This window comes from Malus sylvestris, chromosome 10 (assembly GCF_916048215.2).
Source record: "Malus sylvestris chromosome 10, drMalSylv7.2, whole genome shotgun sequence".
In the NCBI taxonomy this organism is placed as follows: domain Eukaryota; kingdom Viridiplantae; phylum Streptophyta; class Magnoliopsida; order Rosales; family Rosaceae; genus Malus; species Malus sylvestris.
In genome coordinates this window covers 30,007,149-30,023,466 of record NC_062269.1, presented here as the reverse complement: position 1 = coordinate 30,023,466, position 16,318 = coordinate 30,007,149, and positions in this window count along the sequence as shown.

Genomic DNA, 16,318 nt, shown 5'->3' with positions numbered 1-16,318 from the left:
AATCCAATCTTGAGCGTCAAACGAAACTATAGTTTTGTTCAATATAATATTCATCAGACCTCATTTTATGTTAGAGAATTGATGGTTTTCTAAACTTAAAACATGCACGCTGATACTAAAAAAAAGAGAACTTTAATGAAAAGTTCCTAGTACTGTTCATTTTAACGAAAAATCATATTTTTACACTAAAAAGTCAATTCTGGTACTATTCACTTTACCTTTTATTTTGTCCTTATCGTTAAAACTTAAAATTTTCAAGCCATTTTCATTAGTTTTCCTAAAAAATAAGGTCACATGCATGAGTAATCAGCTTTTCTTTTTAACTAGAAACGGACGATCTCTGTCCTTTTTAGGTATGGTTTGGGGTTGAGGTGATTTTAAAAAAAGCTGGTATGAAAAAAAACTGGGAGAGTTTTTTATGTTTGGTAAACTTCTAACTTCAGCTTTTTTTTCACAGTTTTGGGTGAAAAAAAGCCAAAAAACAGAAGCAGGAAAAGGTAGCTTTGAAAACTAGCTTTTCAGCTTCTGCACAAACCTCTAAAACACAAGGGAACAGTGATTCTTTAATGAAAGTTTCTGGCAATACCCTCCCTTCATCTCTATCATCCCCTTTCTGCTCTTCCCAGCTTCATCTCTACCAAAGATCTTTGAAGATTTGTGTCATCCCTAGCTTTATCAGCAAGCTCGCTATCGAAAGGCAGCACTTCTCCTCTACTCAGATCCTCGGCTTCCTCGACTCCCAATCTCGCTCTTCGCTCGACCATCGCCTTCATCCACCGCGACATCGTCGACAAACTCCACGATGCCAGCCAAAACCCAGAAGACGCCGAAACCCATATGAAATTCAGCTTGTGAAAAATCCAAAAAAGAAAAAGAAAAACCCATATGACAATTCTAGAAGCTTTTTTTTAGAATGAATGAGAAAAAATAGAATTTGATGATGAGGGAGAATGTGGCGAAAAGAATGGAATTTGGTAATGAGAGAAAAAGTGAAGAGAAAGAGGCAAAGAGGTAGTTGGACGGGAAGGAGAAAAAAATGGAGATCGTTCTAGAGAAAGAGTGTTCTAGATAAGTAAAAGAAAAGAGAAAAGGAAAAAAATGTAAAAGGTAGAATTAAGCTTAGTTTTGGGGAACGGAGAAAAAGAAATATGATAGAGAAGCAGCGGAGGAAAAGAAGAAAAAGAAATATGATAGATAAGCTTGGTTTTGGTCATTTTACATCGTCACAGCTGTCTTGCATAAAAATTTATCAAACACTATCATACTTTTTTTTTTGTCCAAAGTACTTTTACAAAAAAGTTTACCAAACATTCTGCTACTTAATTTCACAACTGTTTATTCTCACAGCACAACATAAGCAGTTTTTTTTCAAAGCACATCAATACCAAACCAACTCTTAGTTCAATTAAATCATGAATTAAGTTCAAAAGTTTATTTATCTTTCAACTTCAATAATTCATCTAAATATTTAGCTTTTTTGAAATATTAGTGTTGGGGAAGAAGTGAAAATTTGAAATTTTACTATTGCTAAGTGTCCTTTCCTGCCCTTTTCAGTAATAACGTACGTATCCATTGGCCTTCTTTCGGCCGCATTAGCTAGGATTTTAAGGCGTTTAGATCTCATAACAGTGGCAGCACAAGGAAGACATGAAACAAAATGATAGAGAAATGAACGTGCATTTCTGTATTGGATGACTATTCAAAATAGAACAGATAGCACAAGGGCTATTTATTCAACAGCACAGCAGTGACTGAGAGACTACTTAACTACGAATAAACTCCTTAACCAACCCTAATAATTCTATGTACGATGCACTAGATGATGCCACTTGTCATTAAATCAAAACAAGTAAGATATTTAGATTAGAAATTATAATTGACACTCAAAAAATCTAATTGTGCATTCTATTATTTTATATTTAGAAAGAATAATAGTTTCATGAGAAATGCATAATTAAGATTTTAGAGTGTCAATAATAATTTATTTTAATTTAAAACAAAAGCAAAAAACACTTATATATGCATTTGTCACGTGTGACTCAATAAAATCGACCTCATATTAATCAGGATGATTGTTAGTTTTGTCTAATCAGTGTCAATGCATGGATGGTACGGAAGTATTCTATCCAATCCAAAAGTTAAAACCTGTACGATGTATAACCTACTACAAAAGAAAAAGGGTTCCTTTCTTTTGAATGACTATACATGGTTACAAGTGATTCTTATGTAGAGTGATTGGGTATTCTTATGCGTATAACTTAGGGTATACGTACGTGCATTTTAATTGAAGTATCCAACTGAACAACTTGAGTTATTAGGTTAGTGCGTTATATGAGAAATGTTCTTTAACTAGACTGAATTTCAACAATTAAGCAAGTACTTTTTGCTTAAGCATGTGAACTGAATTCACTATACGACAATATAAACATTCGTCCAACAATAAAAGTGTAACAAAATTAGATATATATGCCCCACTTAATTATATTAGACAATTTGCTTAACTATAGTATGAGATTATAATGAAGAAAATTAAGGTTTCATTATAAAATTAATTAGTAATACGAGGAGTAGTCTAATTTTCTATAAGCCCGTGCATGGTTTGGTTCCTCACTAATGTGGAATTTTGTCCTCACATTCTCGCACGTCATCTCACGTGTATTGAATCTTTAAGTCAAACACGTAAACAACACAAATTGGGTGATATAGAGCACGTGTGTCCATTAAACTTTACACATAGACCAACTTGATCTGATACTATGAAGAAAATTAAGATTTCCATACAACCAATTGACAATTTAAAAGTAACCCAACACACTTATAAGCTGTTACAAGACTTTTCTCTTCACCGACGTGATGTCCACACCATCCTCAAAAGATAACGAGTAGCTGCTATCATTACTCAAATGTATATACTTCCTCAAAATAGAAACATTATGATGTATTAACAGGAAAGTGTAGGAAAGCGTCAATCAATAGTTGGAACACATGCCAATTACTGAGGGACGAGAAAAACAAACTAAACATAAAATAAGTAAAACAAAACAACACATATGGTCACATATAAAAATTTGATACACTTTTTTTCTGTCTTTTCCCGACTATAGTAATAAAAAAAGTTGAGGTTCCACCATAAAACCAATTGATAACATGGGGAGCAACTCAACTTACTTATAAGTACATGCAAAGTCTCCTCTCATCAATGTGATATTCTCTCTCAACATGCCCCATCACGTATGACAAATTTTCAAGCGAAACACGTGGACAACACGAATTGGGTGACGTGGAGCATAGGTGGCCGTTGAGCTTGACACATGAGCCAACCTACTATGATACATGAAGAAAAACGAGGTTCCATTATAAAACCAATTGACACTATGGGAGTAGCCCAACTATTTATAAGCAAATATAAGGTCCCTCACTTCCTCAATGTGAGACTCATTCTCACACGCTCCCCACGTGTGGTGAAATTTTAAACATAATACGTGAAGAATACATATTGAGTGACGTGACGTGTAGCACTTGTGATGTGTTTCACACATGAACAATCTGCTCTGACACTATAAAGAAAGTTGAGGTTTCAATCAATTGACAATAGGAGTAGTCAACTTCTAATAAGTCCTTGCATGAATTGACCCCTCACCGATCATGTTATCGGACTTTGTCACCACATTCTCAAATATACTGTAATGCTTGTCTATCAGTTTTCTCATTTTCCTTTCTATTTTTGTTTTTGGTAGAATACAGAAAGACAGGAAAGGGATCTGGAGAGGATCCCTTCCACCTAATCCATCAAGTTTGAGGATCCGAGCCATTGAAATTTGATCCAACGGTTAAAGTTATTATAACATTTAAAATGGACCCCTATTTGTAGCCATTGAATCATATTTAAATAGTCCGAATCCCCGAACTTGGTGGATTAGGAGGAAGGAATCCGAAGAGGATCCCTTTCCATAAACACACTTCCATATAGTCAAATCACAAAACTTGTATGGCCCTCTACTTGTGATTATATTTCAAAGAAGAAAAAACTTGTGAATATTTTTTTGGCCTGCCTTCTATCCTCAAGTCTAGGGTTAAGCTAGAGCTATAAATTTTAAGTATTACTGTTTGAAAAAAGTTCACGTTTTTATTATAAAATTAATTGTTAATATGAGAAATAAATCAACTCCTTATAAGTATATACAAAGTCTCTTAATCCTCCGATATGGACTTCACACTCTAAATTATAAGTGTAAGAATATGAACATGAGACTGGATATTTTGACATCGGTGGATTGAGTCCAATTGGCAAAAAAAAAAACTAAAGAATTAATAGACTAATTCTTGTTGATGAAGGATTCAGTTTTGTATTGAAACTGATATAAGATAGAAAAATACAAGTTGTTTTCTATATGAATTCTAATAGGGAGGCCTTATGCTCAAAACTAAGAATAGGACTTAGTACCAATATGAGCGTTAATCTGTGAGAGCAGAGATCAATACTCATATTGGTACTAAGTCCTATTCTTAGTTTGAGCATAAGGCAATCTGATAGAGAGGAGAAGAATCACAGTCTGCGAGCCTTGTTCCCTGCTTTCATGGTTTCCTATGATGCAAGTTCTTCAGGTCAGTGCATTGCAATACTTCTATAGATTTAGGTTTTTTATTTTGCTTGGTTGTGATTATTGTAACTTTATCAAGTTTATGGTTTTAAGGTTTACAATAAGCACATGAAAAAGTTTTTCCAACGGTAATTTTTTTACAACATTTAACTCGTGCTAATGATGACAATTCGTGTTATAGTGGCATTTAACCATAATACATTAGCAACACAATATGTTCTAATACTATGAAAGAAGTTGTGGTTGCACGGTTGCACCATATAAACTATTGACAATAAGAAGAATATTCCAACTTAATATAAATACATGCAAAATCTCTTAATTTTTAACGCGAATTTCCCTCTCAACATCATCACCATTACTATTACCATCACCATCACCATCATCATGCATGCTATCTATGGAAAGTCATCCGACAATAACTTCTAGATGGACCGAGTTTTTCAATGGTTGTGAAGACAGTATCCCAAAGGATCTTTCTCACCGAATGGAGATTATTGATGTTATAGTCAATGACGACCAAATATGTCACTTGTTCGTGGATGAAATAATTGCCTAAATAATTAGTGAAGTCGTTGCCTAAATAATTTATGATGGTATTGCACACTGTTGAACTGAAACCAAGAATTAATGTTGTATCATATTATGATTGAGTTGAACTAAACTTAGCCTAAATCATTTGGAATGAAATGTCTTTGGACTAATGGCTAGCTAAAAGGGAATTTATTAGGGGTTTTTGAACTTTAACCCTTAAAGAAGATTAAAATTCAATAAAAACCTGATGTTAGATTGAATATTAAATTTAGTCCTCTAATGTATACTTAATTCAAATTCATATTATATTTTTGTTTTAATATTTAATAGACATCTTATTTAATGTCATTACATTAAAATTAAAATTTATTATTATACACATTTTAATTCATTAGTTTTATTTTACTTCCTCTAATTAGGGTACCTAAACGCCCATATTATGATATATTTTACTAAATTAGGGTACCAAAATATCCGTACCTAAATATATTGTAGTGAATTAGTGGCACCTAAGAAAATATGCAAAAACATAAGTGTACCGAAAAATTCCGTATCTAAATGTATGATATTAAACTAGTGTAGTGAAATGTCGGTACCTAAATATATTATACTAAACTAGTATAATAAAATGTCCGTACTTTAACATATTATACTAATCTAGTGTATCAAAATGTTCGTACCTAAACATATTATACTAACCTAGTGTACCGAAATGTTCGTACCTAAATATATTGTAATAAATTAGTAGCACATAAGAAAATATGCAAAAACATAAATGTACCGAAAAATCTCTAGGAAGATGTTTTCTTATATAAGATGCTTATTAGAATGAGAATTAAAATTTATAATATTTTCATAAAATTTAATTTATGAACACCATAAAATTATAAATAAAAAAGAGTGACATTGAATACATAGGCTGACATTAAATACAATCTAGAGACTAAAATCAATTTTTAATCTTGTATCAGACATTTTTCTAAACTTCATCTTATTTAAGGATTGAAATCTAGTTTTCTAAATTTATTTTACACTCTTCTCTCCTTATGCGCTATCTCTTTTTTCTTCTTCTTAATATATGCGATGTTTTTCACAACGGATCGAGGCACCCACAACAAAGTTATGTACACATACAATATTATTAACCTTAACTAGATACTACTCACGAATATATATCATATATAGATTTATGTTAGTCGACACCTGATCCAGCCAAGTAGACAGATACAATTACCTCTAGACTGTTAACTACATTGTGAAAGAATCAAGGGACAATGAAGAATTGAGAAAGATGAAGAATTAGAGAGAACCTTCAGAGAGAAAAGAGAGATATATTTCTGTATTTTTAACAATGATTAACCAACTACATTTGTAAGTTGAAGCACCTTATATACTGAACAAGCTTACTTAAGCACAAAGTAACTAATTAACTAACTAACAAATCACCTAACCACCTAACAAACATTCTAACAACTTAGGCTGATATGATTATGATAAAGAGACATTTATCTTCATAGACGAGGTAGTATATAGTGTATTGAAATGTACGTACCAAAACTTTGTTGAGTACTTACTAATTTTCTAAATTTTGATTTGATTTAACATAATCAGCTTTTAGCACCACTATTTATCCACGATTTGTTGACTGGGATAATACAGTGGTAAAACAAATGTTTAAGTGACTATAAAATGGAACAAACAGTTCTTTTCAGCCACATCGAGGTAAAAGGCATGAAAAAAGGTGGTGGACATAAGGACAAACATCTTAATTATTTTAGATGCATGAATTATGTTCCTGCACCTGCAACTTATTAATTATTTTGATGTGAATCAATAATGTGCCTGTTTCAAAAGTAGTTCCGTTCTTCATTAATATTTTCTTCTCTTTCTGCTACGGAAAGTAATCCAGCTACGAAAATTACTCAAATAATAAATTTAACTACCACTCCATCTTCTGTTAGGAGTATAAGAATGTGTTGTTAAAGATGTTGACAAGTGTCAATATATTAGGAAGTTAGTTACAAGTTGTTAGAATTTTTTTTTTTAACAAACGATATTATTTATATTAAAAGAATGGACAAGTACGCTAAACTTCACAATGAGCTAACAATAATGTGGTTCAAATTTGCCTTCACCGAAAATCGAACATAAAGTCTCACACTTACCAGTAGAGAAGAATAGGGCCCCCAAGTGGGAAGTAGGAGTGGGTTCGGTTCAAATCGGTTCGGTTTTTTGCCAAAACCGAAATCAAACCGAAATTTTGGTTCGGTTCGGTTCGGTTCTTTTTTTTTTTTGGTTTTTTCGGTTCGGTTTCAGGTTTTTATTTATTTTTCTTCAAAAAATGAAAAACATTGAAATTTTAATTTTAACATCTCCAACACAATTATAACATAAGCATTCTAACTAGAATCAAAGACAATGAAAATAAATATTTAAAGTTGAACTAAAATCATCAATCAAGTCTTCCAAAGTCCAAACTAACAACCTCACAACACAAAAATCGTACAAATGACTTAGAAAAGTTAAATTGTATGATGTTGTTCAAAGATCAGGGTTGTATGCTTGTAACTGCATGTCGACAACTTGATTAGTAAAAGTAATGCGTGGGTGGATTTATTTAGTGTGTGTTGGATTCTTTTCCATCACAAATTATGCAAGTAATCTGCCCGAAATAAATGTTTATGGATTCTGTTACATGTTATATGAGAGTAGATTTGGAAAAGAAAGCTGGGGCAGAAGTAAACAGTGCTATGGAGATGGATGTAGGTACTTCAGAAGGAGGTTTGGTTCCAGAACCTTATATGGGGGAGAAATAATAGGTTAAGGTTTAGAGTTTTTATAGGCCTTTTTTTAATATTTTGAGCTTAAAGTTTGGCAACACATTGGGTTTAACACATTTTAACTTACAAATTGGGTTTAGAAAATAATACCCAAAACAAATAATTAAATAAAAAAATGAATTTAATTAATTCGGTTCAGTTCGGTTTCTAGATCACTAAAACCGAACCGAACCAAAAGAATTCTGTTCAGTTCGGTTTTCTCGTTCGGTTCGGTTTTTTAGGTTTCAGTTCGGTTCGGTTTTCGGTTTTTTGAACCCACCCCTAGTGGGAAGGGCCTCGAAATTTCTTTTGTCTTATGTGATAGGTTATGAATAAATATTAAAAAATCAAGAACTTTAACCAAATTAATGGTTACCGCGTTGGTGAAACTAGAGGCTAACCTATTTCGTGGGTGGGAGTTTGATCCCACCAAAAGCATTTCTCTCTCCTTATTTTCTATTTCTTTTTCATCCGTTTTTTAGTCCATCCATTCTAATCCTTTCATCATTTAACCAAAAAAAGAAAAAAGAAAGTAAGCTATTCTATTGGAGCTTTTTTTTTGTTTTTTTTGTTTTTGTTAAATATTCCATTGAAGCCCTAGCCAAGCTAGGATTTCGTAATTCTTTGAGCCTTCCCCTAGGATTTGGATCCGCTCCGAACCTTAGTGTCGGAAGCCTCCTCATCCACAAATATGGACCGCTAATTAGTGTGCAAGTCAAATCAGGATCGTTGGTTGTGTGGTGGGTCAGGAAAATGAATTAAAGGAGACCGTTGGATTTAATTTGTATGGCCTAGATTAATGGATGAGGAGGCTCCGGACACTAATGTCCGGAGCGAATCCAAATCCCTTCCCCTACAGCTCCATCTCCCTATCACTATTTCACTATATTTGCACATTAATTATCTCTAAGGGTTTAGAAGATTTTAATTTGAGGTAATCTAATTTTCAGACTATGAATTTAATTTTCATTTGAAATTGATCAAATAGTGTAATGTCTTCCATCGAGATGCTGTGTCTTAGTTATGTTATTTATTGAAAAAGGTAGGAAAGAAACTTGGTTGTGTAATGTTTTGATGCAGTTATAAGTTTTGGTGTTGATTATGTATTTTGTTTGATGTTTTATATTTTATATTTTTGTTATGACCAACTTGTGCTCATCAAATTGTTTAATTTAATTCGAGACTCCTTGTGTACTAGATGTTTAGAGGCTTTTTCTCTTTATTGTGTTTGTTTAAAAAAAAAGAAAAAAAAAACTATATGATTGTGTGACACATCGAAGAACTTGGAAACTTTGGGCCCCCTTCTTAGAAGCTCACTTAGGGTTATCAAGATCTCAAGGTCAGCCCCAGAGAAAAGTAAAAATGAGTGTGTGATTAGCACTACCTAAAAATAAGATAAATTCATAATAAATATCAAGTTGGGCATGTGTTTTAGAGAAAAATACAACACTTAGAGAGAAAAAATACCAAGATCAACTATATATTTTAGGGAAAATACCTCACAATGAATTGTGGCTAAATCAATACATGTGAGATTACCATCTTCTCCTCAGACCTATTTCCTTTACAGTTTTATAAGGTCCTTTTAGAGTCGGGGATGGCTTTGAAGATTTAGGGTTTTAGAAGGTCATTAATATTTGGGGTTGATCATTTTGGGTTGAGGGTTTTAGAATGTTCTTGGGAGGAGCTTAGGGCTTATGGAGTAGGTCTTGGAACAGCGTCGAGGCAAAGAATGCTCCTATTGGAAGAAGAGTGTTTACGATTAGAACGGAGGGAATGAAATAACAATTGCAGCTACTTATGAACTTTCAAATTTGGACCCTACGCCCTAACTGATTAACATAGTGAAATTACTATTTTTCACTAAAATAAGTATTACGTATGCATGTTAGTCACAACTCATTGGGAAGATTAATGGCTATGCCTTATGATGGTATGGGCATTATTGTTGTTTTAACTACTAAATTGTCATTTAGTATTACGATTTAGTAGTATTCCTCTTACTTGTGAGATGTCTTAGGTTCTATTCTCGCCAAAGATGAATTGAACCACATTATTGTGGCACATTGTGAGGCTAAACCCCCATCCTCTTTTAGCATAAATAATATCGTTTATTTAAAAAAAACCACTAAATTAATTCGACTTTTCAACTAGTACCTAAACTAAAAATATGTATTTTTACTTCTTTTTTTTTTAATTTGATATTTAAACTAGAATCTCAATAAAATATTTGTTGAATTATTGGATATTACTTATGATGCCTGTTCACGACGACTGTTATATATAGGAAAGACTTATGCTCGCAAATGGTTGTAGTCATCCTACTCTAAGTAATCATGGGCAAACTTGATGTAATCTGAGTTTTTGAGTTGAAGTAATTTTACTGTGAAGTAGTAGAGAAGTGTGCCATTGGGCGCCAACAAATCGGGCAATAGAGGCCAAAATTCTGGCAGAAAGGCTGCCCAAAAATTTACCTTCCCCAGAACTTGCTATGCATTGCATAATTTAAGCCAGTGAATCTGTGATCTATATATCCATTCCAATTCACTCGAGAAAAGTAAAAAGCTCCTCCAATGGAGAAAGGATTAGGCAGTACAACTAGCTAGTTCATGCACCAATGTTCAAACAGTACCTCTCAGCTTCCCATTGCATGATTTAAAAACCACTCAAATTACTAACCCCATGCACCCCTACACACTTTATCCTCTTTACATGCAGCATATAGGCTTGTATGTTACGGGGCATTATTTCGGGCTGATCTAGTTGAACTGACTTGGCAGGGACTAAACAGTATAATAATTGTGAAGCATTTGGATCTATTCCTTTCAAATTCATTTGATCTGCATCGATCTGCATGGACATCTGCCCTTACACGTGGATTTTCGATTTTTCAAACTTGTGACTTATTTTTAATTTTTAAATTCAAAATTATGAATTGTTGTCAAATTGTGAAGCAAATATCAATTGATACGCATGCACTGTAACAAGAAGAAAATTATTCCATTTAAAAGATCAAATTTTTGGTTCCTCATGTATGCTTCTTAACTTATGTAGGCCTCATTTGACAGCTCAGACTGTATTGATTATTTCAGTTAGATAGGATAAATAGTCGTCGAATAGTATTGACTAAATTAATCGAGTGTTTGGTGCAGTTTCGGATAAAGACTGATTATTTAATACTGTGTTTGGTACTTTACCGGATAAATAGTACTGTTATTATTTTTTACTGAAAATATGACTTTAGCCCCTAGAACTCAATTTTCTCTACATAAAACCCGACGTAAATTTTTTGCTCAAATAAAATTCATTGACTAGACTCCACATAAGCAAATTCATTAATTATGTTTGACTTTACCCATTTAAAATTTTCGGATGCCTAAAACACCCTTAATGAATGTTTAATGTACACAATTAATTCTATGCAAATTGTAAGGAAGAATTAATGATTTTACAAAAATAATATTTTGCATGTAAATGTAGGGATTTGTTGGTTAGTTTGGCTCTCGAATTCCAATTTACCATTACAAAGTGTCCATATTATATATAGGTAAATTATTGTACTTTAAAATATATATAAAAAAAATTGTTGTCAAAGTAAAAATATATAAACTAAAGGAGATAAAAATAACAGGTAAATTAATTTTAGGACAAAGAAAAAGAAAAGAACCAACTATAGGTAAATTATTTACATATACAGTCTAGATATTTGATTCACATAAAAAAATGTAGGTAAATCACTTGTGCATAATTTACCTACTATTATTGAAATTTACCTACTTGCATAATTTAGGAAAAATGCCAACAAAACATGAGAATATTATTTGCATATATCATAGGTAAATTGTAACATCTCACATCGCCCAGGGGAGTGGATCTTGTAATCCTTATATGTATATTCCCATCTCTACCTAGCACGAGACATTTTGGGAGCTCACTGACTTCGGGTTCCATCGGAACTCCGAAGTTAAGTGAGTTTGCGCAGTAGCAATCCCATGATGGGTGATCCACTAGGAAGTTCTCGTGTGAGTTCTCAGAAACAAAACCATGAGGGCGTGGTCGGGGCCTAAAGCGGACAATATCGTGTACGGTGGAGTCGAGCCCAGGATGTGGTGGGGGCCTGGGTCAAGATGTGACAATTTGGTATTAGATCCAATCCCTGGCCGGAAGTGTGCCGACGAGGACGCGAGGCCCCTAAGGGGAGTGGATTGTAACATCCCACATAGCCCAGGGGAGTGGATCCTGTAAGCCTTATATGTATATTCTCATCTCTACCTAGCACGAGGCCTTTGGGAGCTCACTAGCTTTTGGTTCCATCGAAACTCCGAAGTTAAGCGAGTTTGCGCGAGAGCAATCCCATGATGGGTGACCCACTAGGAAGTTCTTGTGTGAGTTCTCATAAACAAAACCATGAGGGCGTGGTCGGGGCCCAAAGCGGACAATATCGTGTACGGTGGAGTCGAGCTCGGGATGTGGTGGGGGCCCGGACTTGGATGTGACATAAATTGCCAAAAGAAATATGAGAATATTTTGTTTATATACTATAGGTAAATTACAAACTATAGGGCGATATTATTTATATAGGTAAAGTAGGGACGTTTAACTATTATATATAAGAAGAATAATTACACCAAATAATAATGTAGTCATTATTTAAAGTAATGCACTAGATTATTGTAGAAATTAAAAATAAATAAATAGAAAAAACATCAGGATGATTAATTAGATTTTAAGGCCCTTGATTGAAGCTAATTTTCAAGTGTGGGTTGTGGTAAAAATTGTAAATAATTTGTATTAGTAGGTTACTTATATTCTTATGTGGTAGTTTATTTGATTTTTGGGTTTTTGTTGGATGTTTAATTATATGTGGGTTTATGTTTAGAAATCATGATTTTTCAGGACCAATATCTAATGAACCATATTTTTTTTTTTATAAAAACTCGATTTCCATATTAGTTTTAAGAAACAAAATTTGTTCATAAAATGAAAAAAAAAAAAGATAGAATAATCCATAGAACAATCCACAAAGAAGGTCGTTTTGGTCTTAGGAATGGGATCCCCGCCTTGCTTGTTCATAAGTTGGGATCAAGATTGAAGACTCGCCGAAACAAAGCTAAGGAACTCTTATGAAAGTGTACTTTCGTTCGTTCTTCGTTCAGTCCTTGACCCATGATCAATGGCTTAATCCATCCAGAAGAAAACCCAGAAGTAGAAGTAGAAAACCCAGAAACCCAGAAGAAATCGAGATTTGAAATCGCAGTTTTAGTATTGGGTTTTGGCTATAAGGGCTTCCTCTCTTATGGAGTCCTGCGTTTCATCTACCTAGCTGGCTTTTCTTCCTTCTTGGGCTCCTCCGTCGTCGGAGCCTTTGGTGGCGGTTGGGAGGGAGGGAGAGACAAAGAGCGCATCAATTCCTTGGTTAAGGAGGAGTTCGCACAGGAGCAGAGAACGGCGTGAACCTGACTAATTATACGAAGGTATTAGAGAGGATAACTAAGCGGGTATACGATGTACTAAATTTAGGGGATCAGATTATTTAATCCAGTGGCTATTTCACACATAAAGTCCCAAACACCTGGCTCCATATAATTAGTATTATCTGGTTTCTTATACGAGCTGCCAAACTAGGCCATAAGGTCAATGTTGATTTCTCTTTAGGCTTAATTGGATTAAGAGAACTTTAACAAAAAGCTTCCGCTACTGTCCACTTTAACCAAAAATCACATTTTTACACTAAAAAGTCAATTATGGTACTATTCATTTTACCTTTTATTTGTCCTTATCGTTAAAAGTCAAAGTTTTCAAGCCATTTTCATTAGTTTTCTTTTGAATTAAGTCTCCGTGGTGATAGGGTAATTGGAAGATAGCCCATGTAATAAAAAAACTAGGATTTAAGCCCCTGTGGAAAAGTCTGTTAGGATTTATACCCAAAATTGAAAATTCCGTCAACTTTCTGTTAATTATTACCACGTGAGCCAGCCCCACGCATTAACAATTAATGGAGTGGTCCGTTTTAGCCTATATGTGTATGGAGAGTTCTATTGTAACCTAATATGTGTGGCTCACGTGCTAATAATTAACAGAAAATTGATGAAATTTTTAATTTTGGGCATAAATCCTAACAGACTTTACCATAGGGGCTTAAATCCTAATTTTTTCACCACAAGGGCTATCTTCCACCTACCTTATCAACACAAAGACTGTTAATCCAATTAGGCATTCTCTTTAAAATCGATTGTTGTCTCCTTTTTATATGCAAAAGATAGGACAATTACAAAAAATTTCTACATTGAGTTGTTAATTGATCCACAACAAGCCAAAATATGCCACAACATAGTATCGGACTTATTATACAAATATATCGTTCTTTTTTAAATGAACGAGTTCTTTATTAAACTAACAAGAGAGTGAGAGAGACTGATTGAGAAGAGAAGTACGTGCCGTCATCTGGTCCCTTCGTTCGCTCTTTCCTCGATCTGCGAACCGTACGAGATTGTTGTCGCAGAGAAATTTTTAGTTGTGATGGGAACACAAATGATACACCACGTGTTTTAATAGGATTTGTGAGAAATTTTATTTTTTATGTTATTAATTTTTTAGCACACATATCCCACTATTTGTACAATAACACGTGAATACTACTCCGTGTACTGGTCACATTGAAAATTCTCTCGTTGTCGCATCCCCATCAGGCGTTCCGTTGGGGCCCAATTAGTCAAAAATCCGAACTGGGGGTCCCACGGTCTCCCTCTCTTTTCTAGCGGTGGTATTGGACTTTTCCAGCATACGGATACACGGGAGACATGTCATGTCGCGTTGAAGTAAGTGCAGTCTCTGCAAACACCGGATATTCTACCTTTGTAAATATTTGATTACACTGTGTAACATCATGAAAAAATCTTGGATTAGTGATATCAAAGATATATTTTTATTTCTCACACTATTTTCAATTTTCGGTTGTCAGATTAATAAATTATTAACAAGGGTGTGTGGAAGTAAAGTGAGTGTAACTATCCAAAATCTTTGAAGTTTAAATATTGTTGGAGCACGCCTCCTCGTCGAGAGAGACTTACATGCACAATGTATACAACAAATGCATGTATACTTTATTTCCTCAGTTAGCCCCTTATCTCCTAAGTTACGTTAAAGGTAAATGCGAGGAGATAGAGAATTCAGTGAGAGAATTAAAATTTTATGTTATATATGTTGGTTTCAAAACTCGGATGGAGTTTGGACTAGATTAAGCACATGTTTTTTTTTTTAGTGTTGCATTCGGTCTAAGCGCCACAAGATGACTCGATAGAAAGAGAGAATAGGCTTGCCATTGTTGGAGGCACCCAACAAGGCTGCCAACATACAGTGTTTGTATTCAAGTGTGTGTGAAATTTCGTGAAAATCTGGCGTCTTAACTAAATGATTGTGCATTGCGTGGGATGTTGGTTAGATTAAATTATTTTATGTGCTTGGAGTGAACGAGGACTTAAAATTTAATGTAACGGTGTATGTTTTCCTAAAAAGTAAAAAAAGCGAAATAGAAACTAAAACTACATACAAAATGTAATCATTTCATGGTAGAGTCAAGATTACAAACTTGCACAAACAAGAAACAAAATGTAATCATTTCACAATAGTGGTAGTGACCTCAGTGTGTCGGCTAATGAGTGCGTATGCCTTTAAGGGAGCAAGATATTCTCTGGCTGCGGTTGTCTGCATGGCAAACGTGCCTCGGAAAGAATCGTGTCCAAGCCCCTATACAGGTTAGAAAGAAATGAGATAGTAGTTCGAGCCCTGATTTGAGTTTCAAAGTTGATAGAAGTAATGTCGTGGGACTTCTGCGTAAATAAAAATAAATAAACCCCATAGCATATCTTTATTTTTATTTATAGCCCAACAACACCATATATGCTCAAATATAATAACTAATAATATGTACCAAAGTGTCCTATAGATTGATTATATATTATTTCTATTCATTAAATTACATAGTTACTGAGAAAGAGAACATTTAACTATTCTAACTATCTCTAACAATATTGAAAACTGATTTTCTGATTCTGCAACAATCTGAGCTATTCCTAAAATAGTTGAATATCAGAGTGCGCAACAAACAAGATTAACAAAATAATAAGAATATTATTAAACAAACTAAATGCCGAAACGGTTACATAATCCCAAGAGATTATATTGTGACTGATTTGTTCTCAAACTAAATTACAAGCTCTATTATATATAGTGAAAACTAAAGCAAAATCCTAATCCTTAAAGGATATAGAAAACTCTAATAAACCCTAAATCCTAACCCTTAAAGGATATGGAAAATTCTAATATCCTTGTCCCACAAGAAAACCATAAACAAAAATAAACTAA